This window comes from Manis pentadactyla, chromosome 16 (genome assembly GCF_030020395.1).
Source record: "Manis pentadactyla isolate mManPen7 chromosome 16, mManPen7.hap1, whole genome shotgun sequence".
Classification (NCBI taxonomy): domain Eukaryota; kingdom Metazoa; phylum Chordata; class Mammalia; order Pholidota; family Manidae; genus Manis; species Manis pentadactyla.
In genome coordinates this window covers 52,333,652-52,345,720 of record NC_080034.1, presented here as the reverse complement: position 1 = coordinate 52,345,720, position 12,069 = coordinate 52,333,652, and the positions used below count along the sequence as shown (strand labels likewise).

The 12,069-nt window shown below is 41.6% G+C and overlaps 1 pseudogene; it reads left to right on the top strand.

The window, feature by feature from the left end:
* Positions 1–7,634: 7,634 nt before the first annotated feature.
* LOC130681256 (uncharacterized) lies at positions 7,635–11,790 on the top strand (annotated as a pseudogene).
* Positions 11,791–12,069: the final 279 nt, after the last annotated feature.

The following is a 12,069-nucleotide window of genomic DNA, read 5'->3' as shown; positions in this document are numbered from 1 at the left end:
ATAGCACCCATACAAAATATTTTACCTGAATATGGGGAAAAGCAAGTAATTTCTCTAAGCAAGGGGATTAGAATAGGATACATGTTCCCATATTTGGTCCTAGGGAAGAATCAGTTTTGGTCTCCTCTCTGAAATATATGTGAAACTTAAGGCTCTAAGAGCCCAAGTGAGGCTGAATTAGAGGGAGGAAGAACACGTATCTTTGAAGTTGATCTGAGGATTCTATCTGCCTTTGGAACCACCTGAGACACTATCCCTGACTACCACCTTTGGTCCTTATCCAGTTGGCTACTATATTTTTTGTATTCATCCTCTCTCCTCTAATTTTTTATTCATCCTCCAGATTGGTGAGCCAAAGCCTTCAAAATAGTAGGGATTCAATAAATATTCCATGAGTGAGGGGATTGTTCTCATTCACTTCGAGGTTTTGAAGCTTGCTTGGCTCTCTCTTTTAACAGATATTGATGGGCATGCAGTTCAAAAATACCAGTCTGGAAATTACCACGGAAATTACTTCCCCTACTTCATCAACAGCCTGGGCATGATACGTTACTGTGGATGAGTGACACCTGACATTATTTACCTTGAAAATGTGAATTGGGGTCAAATATGGATAGGAAGAAGGGAAGACTTTAATTTTTGGATCCACCTCAATATCACCAAAACACTAAGCATAGTCTGTTTCTTTCCCTCTTCCTGTTGCAATTAGTGATCAAAAAGTAGGAAGATAATTCAGATACAAAAGGAGGGAAAACTCTCTCAAAAAGACAGAAGCTTTAGACAGAGAAGCATACAAACTCTTCTGACAGTGTCTGCCCCCTATTTTCAGAAAGCCACTAGCTTTTGTTTTCATCAGTAATTGCTATAATCAGGTTCCTTGTTACTACTATAAACTATTGATAAATAATTAGTAACAGAGGTACCATAGGTTCTCTGGTCTGGTAAAATGAAAGGGAACTGCCCTTCTTGCTAGAAATGTTCCCAGTAACAAAAGTAAAAGGAGGAGGAAAACATTTGCCTTGATGCTAGTCCCATGTACTTCCAATTTTTCTTGTCTTGAAAGCAATCTCTTAAAATTGTTCACAGAAAGAAGGTTCTGCTCAGCCTTTAGGAGAATGCAGTACCTAAGTCTATACTCTGCGATGAACTAAGTTGACAATATCAGTAAGTATATGGCACTCAAATGGAATTATTCAAGGATCTGCTAGAAGTAAAGCCAAGGATCTGCTGGAAGAAAAATCCCAGCTATTGAGAGATAAGGCAAATGCACCATACAGTATTCATCTGAATCTATCTCCGTAAGAGTTCCAGCAAGTGGAGGGTAGTGCAAGCCTGGGAGAAACCAAGACTCCTTTGACCTAAATGTGGTTTTCTAGTTGACCAAAATGAGACAGTAGCAAACATCCAGTGACACACTGAACAGACTCCAGAGCATTTCAGAGAAGAACAAGTAAAGCGATGTTCAGGCACCATTATATCAGCCCTGCAAAGTCAGAGCCCTGGGATAAGTCTTAGGCCTTGTGCCATATTTGCAGAACTTGTGTGTGTCCAAAAATCACCTCTGGGGACTTGTTCACAAACAATGCTCCAAGATGTCCCCCATTCGCTGTTTTGTTGCCTAGAACTATTTCATACTTGCAACATACGACAACCTCCAAGGAAGACTCTTATGGCCTTTTAAGTCTTTCTCTTTTTTTCTGACAAAAGATTCATCTTTGCTATTGAGTCTTCTCTTTTTTCACATAGAACAGTAATCACTGTTCTGGACAAATCATTTTGGAAAGCACTTCAAACGTATATTCAGATCATGGGTCATATAGGTGTTTCAAACCCATATTTGTTTGAGCTGATGAGAGATGAGTAGGGTGTGATTATCCAATGAACGCAGGTTTACGCCCTGGCCTTTTCTTTGTGAAACAGCTGTGCAGCCAGAACACAGCATTAATCTTTTGGGACTCTTAGGCCCAGCTGTGCTCATGAATGTACAAAAATGGGGGAAGGGTCTTAAAAGACAGAGGTAAGATCTTATGTTGATTGCAATGAGAGTTGCATTTACAGGAGGCAGGTGCCTTCCATTCTATTCTCTGTCTTTTGGGTCAAGCTTTAGTATAGTTCAAGAGTCAATGAGCCAGGGCCCATGAGCAAAAAAAATATGGCCTGTGAGTCAAGAGTGATTTCTACATTTTTTAATTGTGTGTGGGGGGGGGGGGAACAAAAGAAGAATAATATTTTGTGATACATGAAAATGACATCAAATTCACATTTTCATGTCCATAAGTAAAGTTTCATTGCAGCACACAGTCACACTATATTGACTCAGGCTGCTTTTGTGCTACATCAACAGAAGTGAGTAATTCCAACAGAGACCATATGGCTTACATAGCAAAAACAACGAAAAAGCGAAGAATGATAAAACCTTAGCGGCAGGCCCTTTTCAGAAAAAGTTTTCTGACTCCCTAATAAAGTTCATTTTAAAGTTCTCTTTGGTCCTTAAACTAGACAGCTGAAGTCTTGCTCAAATATTTTCAAGAGAATTGGTATGTCTTCTACTGGGAAATGAGCCATTAATTTTTACAAACTAGAGACTGGCCGTAGGACAAGTGGTTTAAAAGAGGTTTGACTAACCTGGCCCTAACAGAGAAATCCAAATTAGGAAATGCAAATTAAAACCACAACAAGATCCTGTTTCACACCTACCAGTGTGTCGAAAAATTTGAAGTCTGATAATACGAAGTGTTGTGAGGGTGCAGAGCGATACGTATGCGCACTGCTGGTGGCACTGAAAATTGGCGCAGCCACTTGGGAGAGCAGCTTGGCAATCCCTAGCAAAATGGAAGACATGTTTGTAAGATGACCTACAATTCCATTCTCAGATTTATCTTCTGAAGAAATTCTAACACATATGCAAGAGGAAACATGAAGAAGGGTGTCCTGTGCAGCCTGGCTTATGTGATAGGCGTTAATGCCTTTAGCCAGAGAGCATGGCTGCCCCCACCACTCTCTGGACCATAGGAAGCTGTCCTCTCGGCTCCCTTGTGGCTGAGTGGAGCCTATGGCTACTTCTGACCAGACATGTGAGCAGAAGTAACACATTTCATGGCTGGAGCCTATGTAAGGCCATTGTGAGGCCCGTCCAAGTTATAACAACCCACAGGTCAAAGGAGAGATAACAATGAAAAACAGAAAATATTTCAAATAAAACAATAATAATGTAAGTCAAAATGTATCATTATACAAACATGTATCATTATACTATCAAATGGTACATGTCAAAGCTACAGCCATGCTTAGAAGAAAATGTCTAGCTTCTAATGCATATTAAGAAAGACGAAAAGCTGAAAAATCAATAAGCTTTGCATCTTAATTTGGATTCCTCAGAAGAAGATACCAAGTGAGGGATTCAAGGGATTCATAGTTTATGAGCAGTGAATTCCTTTGCTTGGGCTGCTATAGAGCACCACAGACTGGATGGGTTAAACAAAAAGACTTTATTTCTTTGCAACTTTGGAGGCTGGAAGTTTGAGATCAAAGTGTCAGCAGGTTTGGTTCTCCTGAGGCCTCTCCTTGGCTAGTAGATACCATCTTCTCGCTGGGTCTTTACATAATCTTCCTTCGGTGTGTATCTGTGTCCTTATCTCTTGTTCTTATAAAGACACCAGTAGTATCGAATTAAGGCCTACCCTTATGACCTAACTTAATCACCTCTTCAAAGGCCCTGTCTCCACATGCAGTCACATTCTTAGGTATTGGGTTAGATCTTCGACATATGAATTTGGGGGAATACAAATCAATCTATAACTGGAAAGTTATGGGAAGACATATGGAAACACAGAAAATGAGACGGTATGGGAAGGCAGCCAATAAAGGCTATGTTGTTAAGGTACCGTAACAACAGGTGTCTAGAGTTTGATTGCTAAGAAAAATTCTAGAAAACTATGTAAAATATGTTTCAGAATTATACTGGCCAAAGGGCAAGAAGCTAGGGTATTTATATCCTACAGCCTTTGGTCTTTGGTTAAGGGTTTCCCCTGGGAGATGTTAGCTTCCAGGCACTTCTAGTCCACTATTTTTCAGATTAAGTGGGTTCAGGCAGTTTGAAGGCAGCCCTCTAACAAAGAATCTGATGCTGGCCCTGGAAGTCAGGCTGATATGCATGGGAATGGCACGGGGATCCCAGGGCATATGGGCAGAGTCCCAACAGTATCAGCTTAGCAGCCCTCTCCAGAAGTTACCAAAAAAGCAGCAAACAAACCCAAAGGGAACACAAAAATTAAACCAAATTCAAATGTATAAATAGACAAGATCCACAAAACCATGGATTGGCTCTATAATTATAATACTAACATAATTTTAAAATTACTGTCAGGACTTGTCAATTAAAACAGAGAAGAGGCACAAATGACCAATGTCAGGAATTTTAAAATGGCATCATCATAGATCCTGCAGACATGAGATCATTGAGAGAGAAATAGGGACAGCAGAGAGAATGAGTAGCAATCCCACTGCTAGGTATATCCTCAAAAGATTGGAAACAAGGTCTCAAACAAATACATGCACATATGTGTTCATAGCAGCATTATTCACAAAAGATGGAAGCCACCCAAATTTCCATCACTGGGTGAATGGACAAGTTGTGGTATATCCGTACAACAGAATATTCTTCAATCATAAAAAAAAAAAAGTACTAATACATAATACAACATGCATGAACCTTGAAAACATTATGTTAAGGGAAAGAAGCCAGACACAAAAGAATTGTATGATTCTATTTATAGGTAATATCTAGTATAGATAAATTCGTGGAAATAGAAAGTAGATCATTGTTTACAAGGGCCCAAGGGAAATGGGGGAAGGGCAGGTGACTACTTAATGAGTACAGGTTTTCCTTTTGGGGTGGTAAAAATATTTGAAACTAGATAGAAAAGTGATTGCACATTCTGAAAGTACTAAATGCCACTGAATTGTTCACTTTGAAATGGTTAATGTTATGTGAATTTCAGTTCACATAAATAAAAACTAGGATGAGAAAAAGAGTCGTAATACCTGTTGTTATTTAAGAATGGCGTGTAGACTATGCATCACATCTGCAATTGCCACCCTGACAATTTTTAATTTTTGATGATCTCATTAAGTAGTCACAGTTGTCCCATAAAGTAGGGGTTACTGATAATATTCCTTTTTACAGAGGAGAAAGAAGTTACGTGAACGAACCTGATTGTTCCTGTCTGTGTCATTTTTTGTACTGCAGTGTGAATCCAGAGTTGCTCTCTTGAGAAGTGGAATCAAGAAACCATAGTTGGAGTGACTTTAAAGCTTGGAGATATCTCAGCTAAAGGAAGTGGGCCAGGGAGGAGTGAGGGGCTCTGACATTCCAAATATAGCCTATGCTTGGCCACTTAGGGAGATAGATTTGTTGCTAGCAACAAGTACTTAGAACGTGTGTGATTTGGCATGTCTGAAGCTGTGAAATAGATGCAATGCAGGCAAAAAATGATGATGTTATAGGGATGGGCTGTGTAGGGTGCTAATTGCCATCTGCAGTGCCTGGGGTAGAGAAGAGTGAAAAATTGCTTCCTTTTTAATAGATTTTCAGGACGGGAAAATGATATTGCAAGCCCCAAGCCATTGGGAGAAATTGTGTGTCAGACAGAAAGCACACCTAACCTGAAGTGGAAAAACTGGACACTCCCTACAAACTCACTTTGCAGATTCCTGGATGTCAGAAGAAAAGTTCAGAGGATTTTGATCACCAGGGGCCCCCTTACTCCTTCTAGCCACTTACACGGAGCCCTTAAGAGACAGCAGAAGGCAGAAGAGCAAATAACCAAATAGGTGCAGGACTTCACATCGACACCTAGAGTGACTTCTGGCATCCCTGGAAAAGTAGACAAAAGGTGTTAGGTGAGATGGGAGAAGAGGGGAGATTTAAGCCTGAACCACAACAGAGGCATTGTGGAGAAGCTAATTCTTTGGTATAGTTTAGAATTTACCGTCTAAGTACGTTTGTGAAATCTCTGAGAACCTGGTATGTTTTCCCCTACAGTTACAATCAGAGAAGCAGGTTAATATTGAATTCTTATTTTAATTTTATCAAGGAGAAAATTATATTATACAAATGTTAAGGTAAAAATGCAAATTAGAATAGAATCATAGGTCCAAAAGCTGGCAAGACTTTGACTAAGTCCTAGGAGAAATCAAACTATTGCAAAGGAAGGGAGATATGGAAGAAAAATTAAAGTAAAATTAAAAATAGAAAACCTTAGACTCATACTTCGTTTCTTAAAACTCTACAACTCTGAGTTTTTACTGTCATCCAGCCATCAAATTGATCAGCATTTTCTATTGATTTAAACTCTGAATTCAAGGCCTTTCTGCCTCTTCCCTGCCTTAATTCAGGCCTGGGTCACTTATTTTCTTTTTTCTGTGTTTATAACTATATATTTTTTATTGTGGTAAAATACACATAACTTAAAATTTGCCACTTTGACTATAACTATTTTTAAGTGTTTAAGTGAATTCAGTGACATTAAGTATATTAATGTTTTACAACCATCACCACTACTGAGAATGGTTGTAGAGGAACAAAGTGTTAAGCATGAGCTTTCCAAATTGGTTCTGGGAATTGGCTTTCTAATCTGATTAGATTTAAAAATGCTTAAGAGTCTATTTTTAGTAGTAAAATAGGTACTGATATAGTCCATGACATGGTCTGGCAATATACACATATATAATATTTCCATTGGATATTCCTAATCAACCACTTATAAGAAGCAAGGAGCTGAGTGGCCAAATATATGATACTTTCGAACATTTTGGTAAACCAGTGAATACAGTGAGATTGACTAGGTAACTCCTAATGTCCTTGGACAAAGTAGGGAAAGGAAAGGAGGAGCTCAGTGATTCAAATTCCCATCTCACAGGCCACATAAATGACCTAAAAGCTCTCAGGAGACCCTGATCTCCTGTGGCCACAGGGCTGAGATGCTGAAAAGCAAAGTCTCATACTGTGATGGGCTGAATTGCAAATTGAACTCTACTGTTAAAGCGAACGGCATCTGCTGGGCAGGAGTGTGATCCCCAAAGTTCAAATGGAGCCATTTGGGAAAACCCTGATGAGGCCGAGGACACTGAGCCCCTAAGTGCAGATGAGGCTCCTCTGTCTGTGCGAGGGCTCTCCATCCCCGCGGAAGCAGCCTCTCCACCCGCAGCGGTGGCCTCCCCATCCCCCCCCCCCACCCCGCTCAAGAGGATTAACCTTGCCTCACCTGAGGAGACTGGAATGGCCTCTCAGAGGCGGTGGGAAGTTGATGCCGCTTCTCCCCAGGACCCAGCCCCACCACCCTTTTTGCTTCTAGACCTATAATTAGACTGAAGGCCCAACAAGCTCCTAAATGTGAAATACAGAGTGACTCATGAAGAATTGGGCTACTCTGAAGTTTTCTAATTTCTACAGACAGAAATCCAGGGAACATATGTGGACCGTTAAGGGTATGGGAAAATGGTGGAAGGAACGTAGAGTTTATCGGGCTAAATTTACAGACATGGACTCACTAAGCATAGATTCTGCATTTAAAGTTGCAGCTCAGAGAGCTAAGAAAGGGTTCTAATAGTGTGTTTGGTTGGTTGGTTGAAACATGGCCCCAAAGGTGCCCCATGGTGACTTAAAATGCCATGGATTAATATAGGGCAAGGGGTTCAGAAACTTGGAGATTGGAATTTTAGAGTGGATTTGTTCATTTAAGACCTACTGATGCACCTGGGAGGGTACAAGAGACATGCCTCTCACGCTGACTGTGAGAAATGAATTCATGAGGGGAGCCCTGGCATCCTTGAAGAGCTCTGAGGTCATTATTCTCTGTAGCCAGAACTTGTTGTGGAAACTGCATCACTGGATTGAGAAAATTAAATGTAAGGGAAGATTTTGGATATAGGGTAGCAGGGACCACGTGGTGGCACTCAACTCTCAAAGCCAAGGTGGGCATGCTTAGCATAACCGACAGCAGATTCAATGTAGCAATAGACAGGAAGTCTATTAAATTCATACTTGATCTATGTGGAATAATATGAAATATACTTAGTCTTTGTTTCTTGTTCCTAGTGCAGAGTTTCTGAAACCTTTCTAATGTCCTAAGAGGAGTATCTTTTGTTACTCAGAAGGATTACCTGAATTTATGCTAATGAGGTGATTTAGGGTGAGGCCCCTGATAGTCTCAGGATGACTCTGGTCACTAGAAAGACAAATTGATTAGAGGGTTGGAAATTTTCTCTTCACCCATTGACCTATGGGGAAGGTTGTGGGGTGGGCTGAAGATTAAATACTGTAAAATCTTTTGGACCACGAGATTTGATGAGCTTTCAAGTTGATGAATGCATCCATGTGCCTGAAAGGTGGCGTAGCCCATTTCCATGGGAACAGAAACTCCTGTGCTTAGGACCCTTCTAAACCCCATACTATTCCCTCTTCATCTGTATCTTTTATAATATCCTTTACAATAAACTGCTGAATGTAAGTAAATGTTTTCCTGAGCTTTGTGAGCCATTCTAACAAATGAATGAACCAGAGGAGGAGGTCATTGGAACCTCTGGTTTATAGCCAACTGGTCAGAATTACAGTGACAACTTAGACTTGCCTCTGAATTTAGACTTGGCATCTGAAGAAGGGATGGTCCTGTGGTACTGAGCCTTTAACCTGTATGATCTGATGCTGTCTCTATATAGAGGGTGTCAGAATTGAGTTAGATTGTAGGGTGCCCTACAATTAGTTGCTGGTGTTTTTTGAGAACTGGAGAATTGCTTGGTGGTGTTGGAAAACATTCTAGATTCTGTATAAGCAGAAAAGTTTTAGATTAGGTGAACAAAAATATAACTTGAATCATAAAACCAGAGTTGTGGCTCCTCCCGTCAATTCCCAGACTGGAGTCAGTTATAGACCCAGAATTCCTTGAATGAAGGGGAGACCATGTCCCCTCGAGGAAGGCCCTGTTTACTGCCCAAACCTTATATTGTTAATCTTTCTCTCAGCCTTCCCCAAAGAAATCTGTGGCCTTTTACCATGGTAAATGTACACTGTAGACAAGGAAATAATTAGGACTGTTGTACACTGGCTCTGAACTGACACTGATGCCAGGAGACTCAGAATGTCACTGTGGTCCACTAGTCAGAGGGGGGCTTAGGGAGGCCAGGGGATCAGTGGAGTTTTAGATCAGGTCTGTCTCACAATCCATCCTTTGATTATTTCCCCAGTTCCAAAATGCATAATTGGAATAGACATACTCGGCTGGCAGAATACCCACATTGGTCCCTTGACATGCGGAAGCAGGGCTATCATGGTGGGAAAGGCCAAATTGAAAGCACTACAAATTCCTCTCCCTTGGAAAATAGCAAACTGAAAGCAGTACTGGATTCCCGGAGGGACTGCAGCGGTTTGCACCACTGTCAAGGACTTAAATGTGTGGGAGTGGTGATTCCAGCATCTCCCCATTCATACTACCTATTTGACCTGTGCCCAAGACAGATGGATCTTAGAAAATGACAGAGGATTACTGTAAACTTGACCAGGTGATGGTTCCAATTGCAGCTGCTATATCAGATGTGGTGTCATTGTTTGAGCACATGAACATCTCACCTGGTACCTGGTATGCAGCTATTGATTTGGCAAATGGATTATTTTATCCATACCTGTCAGTAAGGATGACCAGAATTAATTTGCTTTCAACTGACAAGGCCAGCAATATACCTTCACTGTCATACCTCAGGGGTCTATCAGCTCTTCAGTACTTGTTATAATTTATTTCACAGAGATCCTGATCTCCTTTCCCTTCCACGGGTATCACACTGGTTCATTACATTGGTAACATTCTGACAGAACCTAGTGAGCACGAAGCAGCAACTACTCTAGACTTGGTGGGAAGACATTTGTGCATCAGAGGTGGGAAATAAATCCAACAGAAGTCCAGGGACCTTCTACCTCCACAAAATATCTAGGGGTCCAGTAGTATGGGGCATGTTGCAACATCACTTCTAAAAATAAGATTAAGTGTTGCATCTGGCTTCTCCTACAACCAAGAAAGAGGCATAATGTCTTGTGAACCACCTTGGATTTTGGAGGCAACATATTCTTCCTGTGGGTGTGTTACTCTGACCAATTTACAAGGTGCCCCAAAAGGCTGCTAGTGTTGAGTGAGGCTTAGAACAGGAGAAAGCTCTGCAGTAGGTCTGGACTGCGGTGCAAGCTGCCCTGCCACATGGGCCATGTGATTCGGCAGACTCAGGGATGCTTGAAGGGTCAGTGGCAGGTAAGCATGCAGGCTCCTAGCCATGCATCACAGTGCAGGCTCTTAGGATTTTAGAGCAAAGCCCTGCTATACTTTCAGATAGCTACTCTCCTTTTGAGACACAGCTCATGACCTATGATTGGGCCTTAGCAGAGACTGAACAAGTTAGCACATGACCTGAGCTCCCATCATTAACTGGGTGTTATCTGACCTACCAAGCCCCAAACTTGGATGTGCACGGCAGCATTCCATCATCAAACAGATATCTGACTGGGCCTGAGCAGGCTCTGAAGGCACGAGTTACATGAAGAAGTGGCAAAAATGCCTGTGGTCTCCACTCCTGTCATACTGATTTCTCTCTCCTAGAGGAAGAGAAGACCTAAGTCTGGTTCACAGATGGTTCTGCATGATATGCAGGCACTGCCTAGAAGTGGACAGCTGGGGCACTACAGCCTCTTTCTAGGACATCCCTAAAGGATAGTGATGAAGGGAATCCTTGAGTGGGCAGTACTTTGAACATGCACCTAGCTGTTCACTTTGCTTGGAAGGAGAAATATGGCCAAATGTGCAACTATATGATTATATATTGATTCATGGGTTGTGTCTAATAGCTTGACTGAATGTTCAAGGACTTGGAGGGCATGGGATTGCAAAATTGGTGATGAGAAAATCTGTGAAGAGGTATGTGGGTAGACCTCTCTTAATGGGCAAAAGACATGAAGATATTTGTGTCCCACATGAATGCTCACTTAAGGGTAACCTCACCAGAGGAGGATTTTAAAAGTCAAGTGAATATTCATTCTGTGGATACCGGTTGGCTCCTTTCCCTAGATACCACTGTCATCACCACAATGGTCTCATGGAGAAAGTGGTTGTGGTGGCAGGGATGGAGGATGGAGGTAGGTTTGGGCTCAGCAACATGGACTTCCACTCACTAAGGCCTACTTGGCTACAGCTATGCTGAGTACCCATCTGTAAACAGCAGAGATCAATGTTGAGTCCCCAGTGTGGCACTATTACCTGTGGTGATCAGCCAGCTATCTGGTGGCAGGTTGATTACATTGGATGACCGCCATTGTGGAAGAGGTAGCATATTGTTCTTATTAGAATAGACATTCAGGATATAGATTTGCTTTCCCCACATGCAAAGCTTCTATCAAAACTGTTATCCATGAATTTATAGAATGCCTTATCCACCGTATCCACACAGCATTGCTTCTGATGAAGGAAATCACAGCAAACGAAGTATGATCATGAGACCATATTCATGGATTTCATTGGTCTTACCATGCTGTTCATAATCCAGAACAGCTGGCTTGATAGAATGGTGTAATGGCCTTTTGAAGACTCACTTACAGCACCACCTGGGTGACAATACCTTGAAGGACTGGGGCATGTTTCACCAGAATGCCATTCTCTGAATTAGTGTTTAATATATGACCCTATTTCTCCCATAGCCAGGATTCGTGGGTACAGAAATCAAGGAGTGGAATTAGAAGTGGCACCACTCACCTAGTGACCAACTAGCAAGATCTTTCCTTCCTATTTCCTCAACCTTATGCTCTGTCGGCCTAGAGACCTTGGTTCCACAGGGAGGACTCCTTCTACCAGGAGATGCACAAGGATTCTGCTGAACTGGAACTTAACTTTGCTGCCTGGCCTCACTGGATTTTTCATGCCTTTGGTCAACAGCCAAAGAAGTAACCATGCTGGCTGGGGCGACTGATCCTCACTACCAAGGGTAAGTTGGACTAATTATCCACAATATCCCTTAGGGATTTCCTTAGTATAACCA